The 20,532-nt window shown below is 29.4% G+C and overlaps 1 protein-coding gene across 10 annotated transcripts in view; it reads right to left on the reverse strand.

The window, feature by feature from the left end:
* Positions 1–20,532, reverse strand: part of LOC105228706 (venom metalloproteinase 3) — a 164,386-nt gene that overhangs the window by 140,005 nt on the left and 3,849 nt on the right. For 9 of the 10 annotated variants that reach the window (XM_049453305.1, XM_049453304.1, XM_049453300.1 and 6 more), the window contains exon 2: positions 9,194–9,686. The gene's annotated coding sequence lies outside the window, so the exon portion shown is untranslated. Of the gene's footprint in view, positions 1–9,193; positions 9,687–19,333; positions 20,085–20,532 lie in introns of those variants that run through there. The other variant, XM_049453301.1, reaches the window with a different exon arrangement.

A 20,532-nucleotide genomic window follows, 5' to 3' on the forward strand; every position in this document is an offset into this window, starting at 1 on the left:
GATCGATCGGTTTGTATGAGCGCAAGTCTCCCGAAATTTGACTCTGAATTTTCCAGTTTAAGTCAACAACATCGGTATTTTTGGCAGCTAACATTTCGCAGGCACTTAAAGAATTATAGTTACGATAATTTGGCCAATGTCCGAACATTCATGATGAGTTCATCTTTCGTGAATTGATAAGAGGCAGATAGAATTGATGGCATAGAAATGATTGGCAGATGATTGATTGATCGAACCATTCACAGTAAGCAATGACTCAAATAAAGTTGAACCGCGTATATTAATCAATAGCATCCGAAGGTAGAAACAATCGTCGTTTTTCGGGTGGATTGTCTAAAGTCGTCCTAATGCATTCGTTGATAAGACACCTGGATGTCAATCTACTGGTTGGCCTTGCTTTCTGCGTAACTATTCGACGATGCATTCCATGTATTATACATGGTATTTCCGAATGTCCTCGCAAACGGATCACTGACGAAAGTTGAGCAAAAACTCGTAAATGTTAATTTTGTTGCTGGCGGTGTTTCCATTGACTATACTGTATTCCTGAAATATAATCTTTGGCCACTCTCCAAATTAACTGCGAGACGCACAACAGTCGGAAAACGTTCATGAATTGCAAAAGTAAATATCCTAGAAAGCGCTTTAATGCAGTTCACGTATTGACCGCATCGCTCAAGACCAATAACCGCCATGTTGCTTCCTTTGGTGACGTACTTACAAACGTATTTTATGGATTACACCAAACTGCAATACTCAACATTGATATAAGTTTTGAATGTGAATTAGACAATAATGGTGAATATAGTACGATCCATGTGTTATCAACTTCGATATTCACTATTCTAAATTGAATGCTGAATGTTCTGCCAGCAACGCCGATAAAGTGGAAAGAAAAGCACGTGAATACTATTTCGTGCATTTATTGTCAGATATACATACACACCGAAGTGGGATTGTGGTTCCGCAAGGCCCATGAACCATAATGGGTTTCATCACTTCGTATAACACTGGATCTTTCTCTGTATCAGGAATTTCAGCAGAAATGGTTTCATTAATTTGATCTGGTGTAACCACCATCCAAAAAGAAATGTGTGAGCGGCAAATCTCTCTTTTGCCACTCAACAGAGTACATCTAGCATCTAACAGCAGTCTTGCTGTGACATCGTGACGATCGCTTGCTGATTGATCGCGATCCATAATACCGCACGTATGTCATCGCATCCTAGGAGTACTCGTTCATGTGCCTTGGGCTGCTAATGTATGTTGATGCCAAACAGAACGCCGACCGATATTAGCGCGACCTCTTCATGGCATCGTGACAAATTTCAATCTGTAATTGATCACATTGTGTGAAACACTCATAAAGTTTTCACTGAATAATTTTCAAAAATTTTTGAAGCAAACGACAAATTTGAACGATTCAAATAATTGAAACACAAAACCAAAAAAATTGAAAAAAAATTGTATGGAAAAAATTAACTTTTTGGAATAATCCGATTTTCCGACTTTTCCTCACGAAAAGCATAGAGGTTTTTTTATTTCTAAACCTTCCCCGATTCACACAGAATATTATCTGAAAATTTCATCAAGATTGGTTCAGTCGTTCCCTTAGCGTTTCTTATAAACAAACATTCATTCGTTTGTATGGGAAAAAGGAAAGGGCTGTTTTTAGGGGTTTTCCGGCAATGATTCGATTTCTTTTTGCTGTAAAAACCATCCTTGAGCCTCAGCGAACATTTTAGAAAAAGAATTGGCAAAATTGGTTAAGGGGTTTTTGAGTTATGCGCTTACCAACACATTTTGCGATTCATTTTTATATATAAGATTACATACATTTTAAATATATATTTTTTATTTTATTTTTATTATTCGGTAGTTATGTTTAATGTTTTATGCAATATTTATTAATATTTGCCCCATTTACATCTTAACACACTCAAAAACCAAAGCCAACACGAATTCACCACACTTGCGCTAATCAACATGGAAATGCAAATGTTGCCCACTTTTATTAATGTCACAATAACAATCTTTTTGCAATTAAAAACAAAACAGAAGCGAATAATAAATCATAAAAAAACTAAAAATAACAACAACAACATTAATTTGTAACTATAGCGAAATGAGGTGACAGCAGGAAGAAGAAAGGTGAAAGACGAAATTAAATCACACCGAATTTGCTAAGTCAATGCTGTGGTTGACTAGCTAACTTGGTCTTTAGAGCTCGTCGCTCGGTCGTCTAAGCGGTGGAATGGTGATTGTCTATTCATGCGAGTGGTTAGCTAACCGCGCGCCAGTGAGACGAAAAGTCTATTTTCAAAAAGTTTTTATGCAAAACAATAACAAACGCAGCAGCTGACAAGCGCACAAGCGAAAGGAGGCAGTAAATTAAAAGCGAAATAAAAGAGCAATAATAAAAAAAAAACAATGCAAATCAAAAGTCCACAAACACTCATACAGCACACAGGTCCTCTGCAAAGCGGGCTTCGGCGTGCGCCTTTAATAATAATAAAACACTTCGCCGGTCGCCAGCTTGGCGGTGTGTTGCAAGTGTTGGCATAATGATGCGGAAGCCAAACAGTGGCTTTGGCTTTTCGGCTGCGCACGCACACAAACTAATACATCTATGCACATATGTGGCCAAATGGACAGACACATGCGCAGCTTTTTGGCACACTTTGCATTTTTTCACCTTCTTTTTGCTGTTACTCCGCTGTGTTATTGTTGTTGTGTGCGCAATTTCTGCAACATTGTGGTTTCATTCAAATTTAATTATTGTTGTTGTTATACAAACATATAATCAAAATCACCTTCATTAGCGGTAGTAAGTTTAGTTAAGTGGATACTTTTCTTAATGTTTTATCATAATGATCAATTTCTTAACTTTTGCATTGCAAATAAAAGCTGCTTTTGTTGTTTGTGTTTGGAAAAAATTTGAATTTTAATATGCTCAAATGCGGAGTACTATAAGTGGAATATTTTCAAGTTCTAAAAAAAAGTTCTTAATTAAAAAAAAATATTCATTCCAATAATATCTTATACATATATATTAGGATGGTTCAAAAATTTTTTTCGCTTGGTATTCTGAAAAATTGGCTGATTCACACCTTTTTTTATTATCTTGAGAAAAAAAATTTATATTTTTTTATTTCTTCAATAAGCAAACATTTGACTGATTTCGGGCAGTGAATGTAAAATTGGATATTCAAAAGAAAAAAATAAATTTGTAATTTAAATTTTAGAAAAATTTCTAACTTACTAAAAAATGTTTAATTTAAAATTTTCGAAAAAAATTTTGTTAATAATTTTTTAATTTTTTTTTAAGTATAAAAATATTTAATTTTCTGGCACTGAGGGCAAAATTATTTGCTATTGAAGACTCAGTTCCGGACAAGTTGGCGATAAAAAAAATTAATTAATTTGAAAAAAAATTGTAAATTTAGAATTATAGCAAAATTTCTAAAAACTTACTAAAGACTTTTAAATTTAACTTTTAATGTAAATTTGCCAAAAAAAATTAATTAATTTTAATCAAATTTTTTTTATTTTTTTTTTAATAATAAAATATTTATAATTTTTAGCTCTTAATCAGCATAGCCTGCCTCATTGCCAGCAATTTAAAAGCAGCAAAATCCACACACTTGTACCAAATGTGGTGCTGCCCGCCTGTCACAAGTGTCACCAATTCTCCATACAACCACGACAACAACGATAAATTCATGCAAAACTAAAACAATAACACATATTAAAATGTGTTTACATATATGGGTGCATGTACGTATGTTTGTCATTTGGAGAAAAGTGCTGACATTGCAACATACCGCCTTACCGTTACAGCCTCGTACAGCTTAGCTGCGCTTGAGTCAGCTGGGTTTGACTTGGCTCTTGGCTCTTGGTCTGGCTGGCTCGGTTTTGTCTTGATTTGGCTTGGCTGGCATTAATTGACATTGACAGCAACAGTTGCTACTAAATTAAATAAATATGCAAGTGACGTTGTTGTTGTGATAGCCAATGCTTACGGTATTGTTTTTGTGTTATTGTTTTTGGTTATGCTTCTTTTGCTTTTGTTTGGTACGAAAAATTTCGCTGATGTCATTGGAATCGAACATAGGTAGTGTTGAATTAAGGTGACACCTGCTCTGTTTGTTTACTTTTTTTGCTTCGTGTTTGCCGTTGGAGGCTAAAGAATTCCATGGTATCGGGAGCTTTTTAAAAGACACAAGCAAATATAATTTATTTGCATGCGATAAGGTATGTTGGTGCCTGGGTGGAGTTGGTATGCTGAAAATGCAACTTCACTTATCTGGATTGTAGTTGAGGGGCTTTAAATATTGCTTTAACAGCTTCTCAAAACTGTGGAATATACAGTTACTCATATACAGAGCTTTTGAAAATAAGGATTATAATTAAATACTTAATATCGCTTCAGCACCACAAGAGTCTATTTTAAGTCCCAAACTGTGGAACATTAGTTATGACGAAATACTAAAACCTGAAATTCCAGACGAATATTATTTAATCGGCTACGCAAACAACGTTGCAGCAGTAATCGCAGCCAGAGACACAGACGAAGCCCGAAGAAAGCTGAATCTGACCAAATTTTATTTTATGTTAATTCATTTTATTTTATTTCCATTTTAATATCTGCAGCTAAACCCTACATATACCATAATTTCAACAGTCTATTACAAGAAACGCCCTGAAAAACGATCAAAATATTTTTATTAAAAGTTTTGTGCACACATTCCTTAGAAACTCAAAAAAAAAAAAAAATTAAAAAAAATCCATTGAATAAATGCACTATTGCATAACAGCAATTTTCACCTTTAACTTTCAATATCAGTGTAACATAATCATGTGATCATAAAAAAGGTCATTCGACTTTATTAAATTTCTTGCATTTAATCACCCTTTCGCCTTTGTTTGCAACTCCAAGCAGACGCTTTAAATCACTACAGACTGCATAACTAAACCATGAAAATTTAGAGAGAGTGAGCGAAGAGTGGGCCAATGTGAAACCCGGCATGAAAATGTGCCTGAAGTTGTCAGAAAAACAAAAAAACTTCCAATAAAATACAGCAAACGTCGCAGAAAAAGACAACAATAGTTGAGTTACTAAAAACCACAACAATAATAACAATGACAGCATTAAAATATTACGTAAAGGCAAAAACACCAACACTATACACTGGACGCACTGTCTACAGCTTTGCAAACACTTTAGTCTGCCTATCGCCTCTTCGTCTTCACATGCACATACTCACATGCATATGTATGTGTATATCAGCCGATCAATCTGGCTTTGTGTGCATGCGAGACATATTTCCATTTGATTTTTACACTGTTGATGCAACAATTTAACAATTGCATTGTGCGCTGGTCTCAAAACAAAAGTGGAGGGGAAATCAAATCAAACATCAAACAAATCTAAATAACTTAGATTTGCCGAAAAGCTATAGAAAAAGAGTATGCATTTTCTCAGCCTTTGTTTGCAAACAATGCAACAAAGAAGGCAATGCAGTTGTTGTGGGCCTGTTGTCTGTCAGGTGTTCAATTTTCATCCGGGCTGTAGGCCTGAAGCGGAATTTCAATGTTTATATTTGAAGGTACTGCACAAAAGTTAGGTTTGGTAGAAATCAAAAGGAATAATTGGCGTTAAGCGGTCGAGTCCGAATTGAAATGAGACATAAAAGGACTTTAAACTTCGACACATTGAAGTGGTAAACGGATTATTTGCAATAACGTCGTTATAAAGTAGTCTGAGTTCGTCACCTAATTAGATATCACGATGAAACCAGCTACTCAGTGTTTTCCTTTTTAAAAATGCACTGCGTTGTGGTTGTCAAGAACTTAATAAATAAAGATTTGATGACATCAAATCAGGTTCATGAGGTATCCTATAGTTAGTTTCTCAGTCAAACAGCTTTAGTTCTAAAAGAAATTTTCCGAGATTATAGCTCCAAACTGGACTTAACCTCAAACGAGTTAAATCTACCAAAATCTGAATAGATAAGGATATGCGTGGCAAGGTGTTTCAACCGTAGTTTCCCAAAAATCACACACGAATAAAGGAAGTGCTGAGAATATTCATTCTATCAAATTTTAAGCCATCTTTAATAGTAGATTGGGTAACATTTTTAGTATTTTTACATGATTACTTTTTCTATACTTATTTTTTCTATACTTTCTAGGTGTTATTTGAGTTTTACAAGAATCCGGTGACAATGAAATTATTTACTTTTCCAGGTTTTCGCAAACTTTACAAGATGATGAGAGAATTCTGAACTACTCCCAGTCGAGAGAATAATGAAGCGGCCTTGCCTTTGGCTATATTCTTTGATTTTATTTGGATCGTTATATTCCATTAAACATTTTGGAAGCGTTTGAAGGATGAGGATATATGTATATAATGAATTTGTATCTTAGGTATCAAATAGATATATCTTTAAATTAGACAAATAATCCCAACAATAGAAGTTCTTTATGGTGATATCTGTTTATTACCTAAAAAAAATCGTGACTCTCAAGAGCTTCTGAATGCGATGAAAAAGACGTGACCTTTAATGTTCAGGAACATAATATTTAAATTTATGGCTTTTGAAAATTTACCGTTAAACAAAATCTTGACGCGAAACTTTTCAATGGAATTCTTTCTAACTCTTAAATTATTCTCCAACCGAAAATTATATGATTTCAAATTTTTACATTGCTGAATATTTCTTTAAAGAAAACCAAACATTATAAAATTTTCAGAAAAATTTTAGGTCAAAAAGTTAAATTATGCAAAACTGAATTTTACTAATAGAAATTTTGTAAATATTCATATAGAAGGTAAATAAAAGTAAAATATATAGTTTTTGAAACAAAATATAATCCATAACAATCACAAATTTTTAACGAAAAAAAACAACTTTTAACATCGTCAACACAAATCATTCACGAAATTTGTCTCACACCATCACCAATTGATTGACTGGTTGACCGGTTGGGAGACGCCAATCCCCAAAAATATAGTTACACACCTAAAACAACAACACACTTAAAACCATAAACACAAAAAACAACAACACACAAGCCGAAAAATACTAAAAATAAACAACAAACGAAAGCTTTTACAGTTGTTCGGTAATTGAATTTAAATTATCTGCCAAAAATTATCGTTCAAAAAGAGACAGATAAAATTACAAAAACAATAACAACTTATAGCAGACAAATGCCAAAACGCTAACGGAAATTGTATACATGTAAGTAAAAATATAAACAATAAAACAACCACATTTACAAACGGAAGCCGGAGGAAGTGTTGACAGGTAGGGCAGAAATGGACTGATGTCAAGACAAGAAAACACAACGAAAAACGAAAATAATATTCATACGCTTTCGGATTTTAGATTTGGTTAAAAGTTCACGAGAAATAGCTTTCACCGATGGGATATGGTGAAAAAAAATTATTAAAAACAAGAAAATGCAAATTAAAAAAAAAACAGAAAATAAAACGAAAAATACATAATTTAATATAAGTTATAATCATAAAAAAAAAAATAAAAAAAATTATAATAATTATAAAAATACTCTTAATATATTATAAGTATAAAAAAATCCTTCCCAAAAAATATTTTTTAATAAAAATATGACAATTCACAAATTTGTAAAAATTTACTTTTTCGTGCAAGGTTTCAAAAATTAATTTTGATTTTACTTTTATGCTTATTTCATGTTTTTTTTAATACCTGGAAAATTTTTATGAACGCTGAGAGCAGAAGTTTTAGAAACGCTTGCATTGCAAGGTCTAATTGTTATTACGTGACTTTAAGTAAAATATGCTAAGTGCATGCTAAAGAATTGAGCAGAAAAACAGTGCCACAAAAGAGAATCATAGAGTGAGAAAAACCTAAAAGCAACAACAAAATTTTAATTTTTACATTTTAATTAGAGAATTTAGAAGCTTTTTAAGAATATAATATATACTGTGACAAAAAGTATCCGAAAATTTTTATTAAATTTCCCTGTTAAATAATATTTAAAAATATATATATATTTTGCTAAGTCGGTAGGACTGCCTTTAATGAGTATGCCAAATATAAGCGCGATCTGACAACCAGTCTGTGTACAGCAACCCAAAAACCCAATGAATTTCTTAAATTTTAATTCTATTTGCTTGTTTCTTTAAACAAATACTGTTTTTTTTATTAAAAATAAGTAAATTTTAATAAAAACAAACATTCAACTTGAAACCATTAAAATGTAAATATTTTAAATTTATGAAATTTTGAAATAAAAATTAAAATAAAAAAATGTTTTAAAATTTTGGATTATTTTAAATATTTGTTTCAATAAAATTGTAAATAAATTGTAATCTGAATCATTAACTTTTCATAAAAATTAATTTGTTTGCAAAAAATGTATCACCTTTTTTTAAATTTTTCATTAAAATTATTTTATATGCAAAAACTTAATAAAATTAAAAAATCTAATTTAAAATTTAGAAATATTTTTTTTCGAATTTCTAAGTAAAACCTACTTTAACCTACGATAGCACAAAGCATAGAATAGCAACAAATAAAAGAAATATTTTGTTGTATATTATAATATTTTTTATATATTTTGCAATTTTTCCAAGAAAAGAAATAATAAATAATAAAAAATATCTGTGTTAAATTGCTTAAAATAAACAACAAAAAACAAAAATATTTCTTAAGCTAACTTAAACACAAAAAACAATACCAATTACAAAATGTGCAACATGGCGTATACGTAACACCATTTTTTTTTTGTTTCTGATAGCATGCAAAGAAAGACATATGTACATATATGTAGATATGAGTGCATAGACACATATGTATGGAGTTGCTAAAAACCAGGTAAACACCAAAAAAACGCCGCGCATAAAAACACAAGCTAATTAAATTTTCGCAGTCATTGTTTTGCCCATTTTTTCCACACTTATTTACTTCATGCATTTTTCTTGTCCATTGTTTTACATTGCTGCACACACACGTACATTCATACTTATGGCTATGTTTATGTTGCATAAAATTTCATAAATTAAATAATAATAATAAGAACAACAAGTGCATGCACATAGCAACGCATAGAGCACATTACCACATAAGTACACACATATATATAAATATGCGCATACTATATATGTGCACATGCAAGTATATAGAAAAGCTGTATGTAAACTCACCACAGTCTGAAGTCTGAAGGCCTGCGCAAAAGTCTCTGCAAAATGAGTTTGTGCTTTTGTATTTATGTGGCAAATTGGCAGTTGAAGGCGAAGTGGCGGCAAGAAATAACACAGAAGAAGACGTATAGAGGACGACGCGTCACGCGCGATTTTTAGCGGAACGACGAAAATTCACCGAAGAAAAATGGAAAATGTGCGGTTAGAAAATGTTTTTCTTTGCGTAAATGTGTGTGAGTGTGGGTATGTGTATGTTGGCAGTTGGCGTTGAATTTCGCACTTCACACTTCACTTTTGTGGCGATTAGCGTTGTTGTTTTTGAGTCTCTCTCTCGCTGTTCGCTTTCGTTGTGTTTTCTTTTTAGGTTTGTTATTTGTAAATTAAAAATTTTTATTTTTTAAATCAAATTTATTTATTTCTTTTTCCTCTCCGCGCGAGTTGTTCTTAATTATAAACATAAAATTTCACTTTATTTCCCATAAAGGAGTTCAGTGTGCTGGAATGAAAAGAATTAGAAAAAATTTAAATTAGAAAAAAGTGGGAAAATATTTTTCAAAAAACAATAATAAAATAATAATATAGAAATTGTTAAGCATAATACTTAAATTTTACAAAAGTAGTATAATAAATATAAAAATATATATAAAAAAATAACAAAAAGTTATATATTTCCAAAAATTTTTGTTTACTTAAAAAATATAGTTTACCTAATTTATTTTTTTATTTATAAACAAACATATTTTTTTAATTCAAAATCTATACATCTATCTTATTTGGCAAAAGTTAAAAAAAATAATTATTATTAACATAATTCCCTGAATTGTGTTTTATTTATTTATACATACTAACATTTTTTTTCGAAATTTATGCGCATTAAATTTTTTTCGAATCATATTCAATACAAATTTTGGCGATGAATATAGAATTCAAACGAACATTTTTTACAATTTTTGTTTAGAAAATAAAAATGTTTAATATATAATCGGTTATATATATTGTTTTCTAAATCAATAACAAAATATTTATTTATTTTTTTGCATACATTTAATAAAAAATTTTATGTTGATAATATTTTTGAAAAATTCACATGACTTGATTCCGATCGTTCAGTTTGTATGGCAACCCCAATATCGGCAGTTGCGACAAATGATTTATTTAAAAATAAATAATTTTTAACCAATAATCCGTTATTTACACTATTTTCTAAATCAATACAAAATATTTAATTTTTTTCGTTTTACATTATTAGTATTTTTGAAAAATTTACTTGTTTATTTTTTTCAGAACTGCGAAAAATTTTAGAAAAAATTAAAAATATGTCCAATATAAGTTTTTGTTATCAAATTCATACAAACTGTTATTTTTGTTTTTGTTTTATGTATTTATTTTTTTCTTTTTAAATTTTTTATTTATAGTTTTCAAATTTTAATATGATTAAATTATTTGGAACCGAATCAATTTCCATATATTTCTTTTTAAATTTTTCATTTTGCGAATTAGCGTTTAGTGTGGTGTTAAAGTACATAAAATATAATTATATATTATTCGAAATTTTTAAAAATTTTCTTTATTGTTTATAATGTGTTTTGGAATTCCAATAAATAACCGCTTTTTATTTGCTTTTGCCTTCGGCTTCTGTTGTTATTTGATATATCATTTCTATTCGTATCATTATCACCATATTAAATCATATATGGTAATTTATTGCAAATTGTTTGAATATTTATATGTGTTACTATATGATAGCGATATATATGACCCAACTGGAAAAGGTTATATAACGGGCTAAATATTTTTCCGAAAGTTGTTAAAAAAATTAGAAAATAATCAAAAAATGTGGACAAAATAGCTAGAAAATATTTTTATATTATTTTAAGGCTAAAATAAAAATTATAAAAGGTGCATTTTAACAGTTTCTTTTCCAAAAATTTTGTTAAGCGTTCATTTAATTTAGTAATGAGTATTTCAATTAATTTTGTTTTTAAATAATTCGTTTTTTTTGCTGAAATTTAATGAAAATTTTAAAATAAGTTTATGAAATATTTTAAAAAAAGCGTGGAAATATTTTCAACTTATTTTGCGGTTTAATTCATTAAAAGAAAATTTTAAAAAATTAATTCCTCTTGCACAAAAAAATTCGTAATTTAGTAGTCTTTTTTTTAATTCTATATACATTTTTTATAAATATAATTTTAATATTATTTTTTTATTTTTATACTTATGGGAAATAGAAAAATATTTCTAAATATATTTTGTCATTCAATTGATTAAAAAAAAAAATTTAATTTATATTAATTTTCAAAAAAGTCTTTAAGGAATAATTTAGTAACAAAATTATAGTTTATTTAATTTTTTAGTACTAAATTGTTTCTTTATGCTTTTTCAAAATAGGATAATATTTATAATTTTTTTAATATTTCATTTTTTTAATTAAATAGAAAAAGTTGATTATAACACAGTCAAAAAAAACATGCCTTTTGACTTTACTTCGTTTTCCTACAGTGCAAGTCAATCAGTTTTAACCGTAAATATGCATAACCATATATCATCCCAAAAACAAATGCCTCACAACACACATTTATTGATGAATCCAACTACAGCTTTACTATAAAAAATAATTTCAGCTTTGTAGAAACGTGCATTCAACACAGTGCTTACAATACCAAACAACATACACATGCCAATAATATATTTATACATATATTCGATAGATATGTACAGTTAAAAATATATTTATGGCATTTTTGGTATTCAATATTGCCACAACACGTTTTTGCTTCTTCCCCTTCCTGCTGTGTGTGCTCAGCGTTTCAGTGATTTCACCAGCTGTTTCGCGCTGTCTCACTCACTTGCGCTCTCTGTTTCTCTTTCGCACACACATCCGCTATTATTAGTTTAATAAATAATTTTTCTATTTTTTTCATCTATTTTGCTGTATTGTTGTTATTGTATTTATAATTAATTTATGCAGTTGCTGCTATTGTTGTACAATAAAATTTTCATTGACACGCAAAACCAGTTGGAGCAAACGCTGCAATCACAATGCAATATTCAAAGCCAGATAAATGTATGTGAGTATATCTGTTTTGTAATTTGATAAGCAGTTGTAGGAAAAACAATTTTTACACAACATGAAGGCGGATTAAATGAAAAAATGTGTCAAAGTCAGTTTTATAAATTTGAAACAACAAAGATTGAAAAGAAATGATCGAAAAAACAGACTCAGAAGAAACAGCTCCTTCTTCAAATTCAAGCCTATAGATAATTATTCCGTACCCAATTTTCTGGGCTTCTATTTCTAGTTAAACATCCTTGGTGCGAAGCTTTAATTAGGGGTCCTACAAATTTCACAATGCCCCCAATAACTGAAGAATTTGCATAAGAAAGTTTAAAATTTCTTATTTACCATTTGTATATGTTTCTCATACAAAGCATATTCTGTGAGAAAACATGAGAACAGTGTTTACCAAATTCTCCTATTAAATTTATTTTTAAACTGTCTGAGAATTATAGATACCATTCATGGTGTGACATATTAAATAAAAATTGAGCACAATTCTGCATAATCAATTCAAAACTTTAAACACAATTTATTAGTTATGGAGTTAGGTTGGTGTGAAAATTTCAAAAAAAAATAATTCTAATTATGTTAGCGATAGACCCTTCGGAAGTTCCGTACATCAGACCACATCCGTGTAAAACTTAAAACTTTAAAGGGTCAGTAGGGAAGTCTGGCCTGTTTTTTTGACATTTTTTTCATAGAAATTTTTATTCTGCAATAGAACTTTTTTCACATATCATGAGGTATATCGTATCGAAAATTTTTCGAAATTTTTTTATGACATCTATCCGAGAAATGGCTGGGTGAATGATATGCGTTTTTTCACTGACGGACACGATTTCTCATGTTTGGATTATTTGCAACACAAAAACCCAAATTTTTCTTAAAAAGTACGTGAATGGTTATCGTCCTTACTAGAATCATGAAAAAAAATGTTGATGTATTAAAAAGTAATTACGTTTTTTTTTTTTTAATTTTTCCCCATGTTGTTTTACATAAATTTTGTCATAACATTGTCTATAAATTATAAAAAATTATGAATCTAATAGGGCGTCAGGCGTTTTGAGAACATTAAAAAAGAAAATTAAGCAAATCGGTTGAGTAGTTCGACCAGAATCATGTCCGTCAGTATAAAAACGCGTGTTTTGAGAAAAACGCGTTTAAAATTTGTGGTGTGCACTCCAAACGTCGAGCGGTATTATTATTTTTGTGTCTTTTTCGAAACCTCCCAATGGTAAAGTGGGTTTCTACATTAATTCTAAGGGTATAAGGGAACAGAAAATGCAAAAAAAAAAGTTTTTGAAAAAAGATTTCCCTACTGACTCCATAAATGCGTTTTTCTCAAAACTCCAATTTTGAAGTCGGTAAACACGAGTTCTCGAAAAGTTATAAACCGATTTAGTTCGAATTGTGTACACATCTCTAAAATAAAATTATCTAGTTATTGAACGAAGGATCTTTTTTTTCATTACAACCTATTTTTATAATCCAATAAAAGGCGAAAACTTTACCAAAAAATCAGATTTTTTGTTAAAAGTCTGAAAAATAATGAAAATTTTAATTTTTCAAATTAATTTTTTAATTAAAATGTAATTATTTTTCTTCATTTAAACACGAAATTTATATTTGTACCAACGGAATATTTTGGGTTTTTTAATTTTAGATGAACCAATAATAAGGGCGGAGGCACTTTTCAGGTGAGACACCCAGGGAGATGAGGTCTCAACGGATGAATTTTCAACATTTTTAATTCAAAATTTCAGGATGTGTCCTGATGTGTCTTGTGTTCAAATATGTATCTTTGGTAAATCTTAATATATTTTTGAAATATATATTTGTTTATAATAAAAAAAATTGTAAAAATACCTTTTTGTGCCTCTGAAACCCATCTAACCCCTTAAGTAAAATGAGTTTTAAGATTCAAAAATACTAAGGTTCCAACACGCTGAGTAAATACTTGGATTATATAGAAATTGTGATTAGATCTTTAACTTATAAATGATGATCGCACAAACGTTTATTAAACTTTTATAGGACTCTGTACACTATAAATTAATGCAGTTCTGATAAGGAATAATTATAATTTCTTCAATTCTTCTTGCTATAGCTTGCTAGAACTTATAATTTCTTCAAAAGTTTGAAGAAAAGTGTATAGTCATACCAGATAAGACAACTAAGGCTTTTTTACTGATTGATTTAGCTTAGTTCGGTTAAAAAAGTAGATTATGAAATGCTGGTCTAGAAGCAAAAATCCTTAGAACACATTATTTCTAATATCTATCTATCTTGTAATCAAAAATACCTTTCATGAGTGTTTTGTACTCCAGTTTTTAGGCCAAAATATGAAATCAAGTTTTCCTGTTCTTCTTTTCAGCTCTTAAACACAAAACTAGTTCGAGAATTCTAACGATTCCCATGGATAACGATGGTATTAGTTCGAGAAAGCGAACCAAAACCGAAAGCACACCAATGAACTCACCACAGACAATAGTGCGAGTTCAATCGAAGAGTATGAAAATTTATAGAAAATGAGAATTCATGCAATAAAATCGTTAAAGAAAGGAAAAACAGCTGCATTATTGCAGCATTTGTTGATATGTACAACAAAAACAATTGCGAGAAGAAGCAAAATCAGTAGAAACGTTGAAACAATCAATACAAAAATAGCAACAACTAAAGAAAAATCAAATACAACAAACATAGCAAAAGCTTTTACAACAACAATAGTAAAATCAAATGCAACAACCACAGAAAAATCAAATACAACAACCATAGCGAATTCCGTGCGTATTATTACAACATCGCGAGCAAAACAACACATGCCAATATACATACAAGCAATAACAACGACAAAAGCAAAGAGAAAAGGTATGTAAGTGTGTGGGGAAAATAAATGTAATATAAAACTAACAAATAGCAAACGTGAAAAACAGGTAATAACAGCATTTGAAAAACATTGTAGAAAAAATTACAAAAAACAGCAACAACAAATCACGATTACACCCAACGATTCGGTGAACAAATGTCTATCAATATCGGCTATCGGGCTATCGTTCAAAGTGCAGTAAAATATAAGCCGATAAGTCACATTATGAGATATATGGGGGTATGAGTAAGAGGCTAAGAAAAATAGGCGCAGTTTTGCCCACAATCATTCATTCAATCTATAAATCTATGATGCAATGGGAATTAATAATGAGATAATAAGAAAATGAATCAAATCTATGTCAGCCGCCGATCCTAGATTTCCAGTCCATTTTACATAATTTAGTTGAGAATTTTAAGTGGTTTCACTTGGAAACAACTTCAGGTAAAAGCTTATAATTGTCAAAAATGGTACCAAATTAAAAAAAAATTAAACTCGTGTTTAATGTTTTGATTTAAGAGCAAGTGTGCTTATTGATGGGTGGTAAGAATCTGACACTGACTGGCTTTAAGGACATTGATTGTGGAGACACTGGAAAATTAGTTTCTAAATAGAATAATAGTAATCTTAATAAATAATATAAGGTCTTAGAAAGCGAGTTTAAAGATAAATTTTGGTTAACTCTTAGCATATGAGTGTTTCATAATCAACAACAACATTAACAGTAAACTCTATTTTATGCTATATTAACTTTCCTTAACTTCGTGTTTGTAAGTGATGTTTAATGCTAAGCACCAAAATAATCAGTAAACTTCGATTAACGACGTAATCCTTTTCCTTGACTGGTGTCAGTATTATTTATATTAACCACCAAAACGGCAATAAACTCGAGTTTCTGGCGCATTGTGAACGTACTCTAAAGCTGAGTCAGTGAATTACAAATAAAAGACATTTGAGTCACAGGTTCGATACAAAACTAGAGTAATATAATATATCTAATATTTAAGGTTATATAACCTTCGAGAAAGGCTATATCTATAATCAAAATTAAGGTCTTGAAAATGGTTATAGCAAATTTAGCTTCCAAATTTTTATTAAACTGTTTTTCTCACTAAATATATAGTTATATATATATATTACTAAATTTTCTCGACATTTGTTAATGAAATCTTCGCACCTCAAACCAATTCACAAAGCGAATGCGTTGAGTACCTCTATAGCTTCAGAAGAAGCAGAGCGTTGAAGTACAAACAAGCTTATTTAAATATGTCTAGATTAATATGTATCTAAATACATTCTGCTATTTGCATACACAATTATCTTTGTGGACTGGCTTGTGTATCGAAATATTGATTTCAAGAGCAACCTTGAGCGCTTAATGCGCTTTGTTGTTGTCGCATTGTCGCTTTGAGTAGCAGAATCAAATTTTAATTTCTAAATATATACCATATTTGATTTCAAAGGTCACTGGCTTACCGGCCAGCGCACACGCGCACACTTTATCATGCGTTTACTCACTTCAAGACTTTATTGCAATAACTAATGATTTGATTTTAATTTTAATTTAAGATACAATTGCTTTTAAAAATTAGTTAATTTTTTTAATTTGAAAAAAATACACTTTTGACGCATTAAATATTCAAATGCAGTTTTTTGACTTGATTTCATTTGAGTTCAGATTCAGTGGCGGTTTTTGATGGAAAAAATTATATATGTGTTTTATATGCATCTCTTTATACATACATATATATCGAATATATCGGTAAAGTACAGCACACATTTATTTATCCTTTTATCAGCTGACTCATATTAACTTTTTGCATTATATGTAGTACTTAGATAAATTTTGCATTACAAGTATGAAAAATGTCAGGCAAAGTACAAAAACTGGTGACATTAAAAGTTCCTTTACGTGATCAAATCCAGTTCATCGATTTATTAGAGAAGTTTTTTCAGCTCATACGATAGAAATTTTTTTATAATTTGGTATAGGACTATCAAACGTCACGTAATATATTAACAGGTACACAAATGCTTATATAATAATATATAACCATTTATTTGTCACATGAGAGTAAAAATCTAAAAGCCAAAGATGGGAAAAAAATTAATATTGAAAAATTCAAATTGTTTTTATATATTTTTCATGTAAAGTTAAACATATTCCTAACATTAATTAGTCCAAAACTATCAAAGTCATTTCTTTCAATTGATTTTGAAACTTTATCATTTACGCGAAGCTTTTCTCAGGAAACGTAAAAAAGAAAAAAAAAATACCAAAAAATCTTCCAATTCATCGCTTTCAATATTTAAAATAAATATTCAAAGAAGAGTTTTGGGCATTAAGTTAAAAATGTTTCACTAACCAAAGAAGAGAAAGAGCCTTCGAATAAACTACGAATACAACAATTCTTAAGAAAATACTTTATAAACATTTCTGTAGACTCTTTATAGCCCAAAAAATGTAACAACTGGAATACAAATTGATAGAAAGTCCTTAAGGGGTTAAACGAGTATACAGTCAGAATTTTCAAGAATGTATTTTTTTTTCTTAATGAACATATGTATATTTAAGAATATCTACACAAAAAATTTGATATCGTTCCTGAAATCGTTTTTTCGGTCTTCTAATTGTACAAAAACCAAATTTTAACAAATGTTTATAAAAATTTTGATGGTAATTAAATGTAAATCTTCCTAAGAAAAAATATTTTTTCATATCATCAATGTTTCCATAAACTTACAATTAAAGCATAGACGATATATTAAAAATCCCTTATATTGAAACAAAACTTGACTTTTGGTTATAACATAGTACAAGTATATATTGGTTATATCTGGCAGCGGAAGCTGAAAATTTTATTCCATCTATATATGTGTAAATGTATGTGTAATATGTTATAGTGGGTCGTAAGCAATAAAAACTCAATTTCTTTTTTTTTTAATGAAACATTGTTTTACCTTTTAGGTGCCGATATTTCGAACTAACTTTTGAGATAAAAAATCAATGATTTCACATATTTCTTAAAAGAATATGTCAAAGACAAATATTTTTCGCAAAACTTGTCTACAAAATTCTGATATTTTTTTTGAAAATGTCAAATATATTATATTCAAAACAATTTTTGTTACTATTTTTCTATGCGATTGTGATTTAGAGGCTGTGCCTTGCTAATTTTAAGTTGTTAAAGCCAAAAAATGGTAGTAAAAATTTCCTAACATGTACAATTGTTTGTGTTTTAGTGAAATGGTGTAGGGATCAAAACACCACCATTTACTGCAATGACAAATAGCTGTACGTGTTGGAAAATTTTTGAACTCAAATAGGATTTTTGAACAAAAATTCGTAGTCACCACACCTCAAATTGCCCACAGACCGCTTAGCACATCAGTGGCAAATTGTTCCTTCGGTTCATTATTGAGTAGTGCTTTTACTTGTTTTAAGTGACTATAGTTTAAAAAAATTTCTTCAGCGTTATAACGGATTCAAAAATTAAATTATTATAATTATCCAAATTATTATTTTTTGTTTAATACTAAAAGTTCGAAAAGTTTAATTTCTTTAATTTCGTAGCATTTTTTCACATTTAACATATCAAATATATGGCAATCTAATCTGACATTATTTACAATTTAAAAAAGGATTATTTTGTAATTTTTCTTTGACTCAGCAAATAAAAATTCAATTTAACCTGCTAAAATAACCGTTAAAGAATTGTGTGATTATTATTATTGTTTTATATTTTTAATTGATTATTTTTATGCTTTTATTTTTATCATTGCTAGAATATTTTTTGTTGATATTTTCAATACTTTCTTATACATAAAATTTTGTTGAATTATTAATTATTTATTTTTAATAATTTGTATTAAAAAATTCTTTTATATTTATCATTACTAATTTTGATAATAATTTCAAAACTTTTTTATTCATAAAATTTTATATTTGGAGTAACACTGAAATTAATTAAATAATTATTTATATTTAATATTTTATATGAAAAAATGTTTTATTCTGCAGAGAATTTAAAATTTCAACGGCACTGCATATCCAAAGTTTCTTGGCATACTTTGTTTTTCTATCATTTCGCAGTTTCTGTATAATTTTCACAAGTATTTTTCATAACTTTTAAATTTCACTGTATTTCGTCCTTTAAAAACTGCTACTTATCACTTAGTACATAAATATATACGATTAGCCTACGCCTTTGCTTACTTTTGCTTACGGCTGCTACGCTACGCACCGTCCTACGAGAAACGTACGGTTGATGAAACGTTACGAATGAGAGTAAGCTGACGCGTAATTTTATGATTATTGACTTTTTGGTTCGCCCAAAGGATCGAGGTATGGCACAACGATCGCCGCGGATAACCACAGATCAGGTTAAGAACACTCGTGCGAATAAGCGAGCTGCGGCCGGAACGCTATTATTAAATACTACGCTTCATTTCGAATATGGCAAAATGAAGTAAGGCGAGAAATTCGTGGAGTCACAAAAAATCCAACAACAACAAAAGCAAGTACAACAACAAAATTAAAATTTACAAAAACACCGACAAGAAATTAAGATGAAATTGAGAAGAAATGCCGTAAGTGTGTGCAAACAACAAAGAATATACGAAATTTATTCTGACAATTGAGTGAGAAGTTGCAACGTCAAAAGGCGGCGCACACACGCATTCATATCCACATGCAGGTGTGTGTATGTAAGTTTAAAACAACAACGAGTGACAGCAAACAGGAATTTCGTAATGAGCGCAAAAGTTGTTAATATAATTGGTTGTTGTTGTTGTTAAAATTTTTATTCGATAATTTTGTTTTGTATACTTTTTGCGGTTATTGTTTATAATGTTTGCACTCTAAGTGAGGATGAACGCACCCCAATGGCGTTGTTGTCGCTCGGTTTTACCTGTTGTTGGCGCACAAAAAATTGGCGTCGCGCATTTAACGAAACGTATGTGAGTGTGGGTGTTTGCGAGTTGAAAACTCAAATGCTTGCTTTTAATTTTGCCGCTAAATTTTGAGTAATTTTAACTTTTTGATGTTTTTGTTTAATTGAAGAAAAATTTCGAACAAATTATATGAAAAATTGAAAAATTAGAAACATTTTAAAAATTTAATAATTTTAATTAATATTTAGTTATTAATTGTAAAAATTGTAAATGTGAATTGTAAAATAATTTTTTTAAATCAACTGGTAACATTTTTTAATATAAAATTATAAATACTATTAATTAAATATTCCCAAAAATGATGTTTCAATCCAAGAATTTTTTTTCTCAAAAAAAGAAGGTTTATTTGTAAAATTTTTAAAAGCCGTAAAATTATTTTTTTGTGGAATTAACTGGTCAAAAAGCAAAAATTGTATGAAATTATGATTAAAATTAATTCAATATTTTCAAAAATTAGGGTTC

This window comes from Bactrocera dorsalis, chromosome 3 (genome assembly GCF_023373825.1).
Source record: "Bactrocera dorsalis isolate Fly_Bdor chromosome 3, ASM2337382v1, whole genome shotgun sequence".
Taxonomy (NCBI): domain Eukaryota; kingdom Metazoa; phylum Arthropoda; class Insecta; order Diptera; family Tephritidae; genus Bactrocera; species Bactrocera dorsalis.